This window comes from Cryptotermes secundus, unplaced genomic scaffold (assembly GCF_002891405.2).
Source record: "Cryptotermes secundus unplaced genomic scaffold, Csec_1.0 scaffold334, whole genome shotgun sequence".
NCBI lineage: Eukaryota > Metazoa > Arthropoda > Insecta > Blattodea > Kalotermitidae > Cryptotermes > Cryptotermes secundus.
Window position 1 is genome coordinate 474,027 of NW_019731573.1, and position 524 is coordinate 474,550.

At 50.8% G+C, this 524-nt stretch overlaps 1 protein-coding gene across 1 annotated transcript in view; it reads right to left on the reverse strand.

The window, feature by feature from the left end:
* LOC111867121 (neuropeptide SIFamide receptor) overlaps positions 1-524 on the reverse strand; it is a 626,192-nt gene that overhangs the window by 319,185 nt on the left and 306,483 nt on the right. The gene's annotated exons all lie outside the window — the stretch shown is intronic.

Consider the following 524-nt stretch of genomic DNA (forward strand, 5'->3'; position numbering starts at 1 on the left):
CCCCCCCCCTTTAGCGCTACAGTCCCAATTTGGGCCTAGGTCTCCCTCTGTCGTGTAGTCGTGGTGATCTCTTCGGGGCACCACCATAAGACGTCGTATAATTATCTTCTTATACAAAGTTCCAACTAATTCGTGGGATAAGGACTCAGTCTTGACTAGAGTCGAAGGAGTTCGAAGGATGAAGAACGGTATTCCGTATTGAGGGGGTGGGTTTCCCCATGCACTTAGACCGGTTACTGGTCCATTGTGCGTCCCCCTTTAATTTCTACTGTCTCCATACCCTACCGGTACTGGTGCTTACTAACAGCCCCTTTCTGCCAGCGAGATTCCAACCTCTTACTGACAGTGGTATCTAATAGTTAGTCCCTTTCTGTCAGCGAGGTCGTCCCTCCTCTGGCAGGGGTTCCTAGTCCCTTTCTGCCAGCAAGGTTTCTACCCTCTACTTGGCAGTGGTATCTAATACTTTAGTCCCTTTCTGTCAGAGAGGTCCCCCCTCCTCTGGCAGTGGTACCTGATACTTCCCC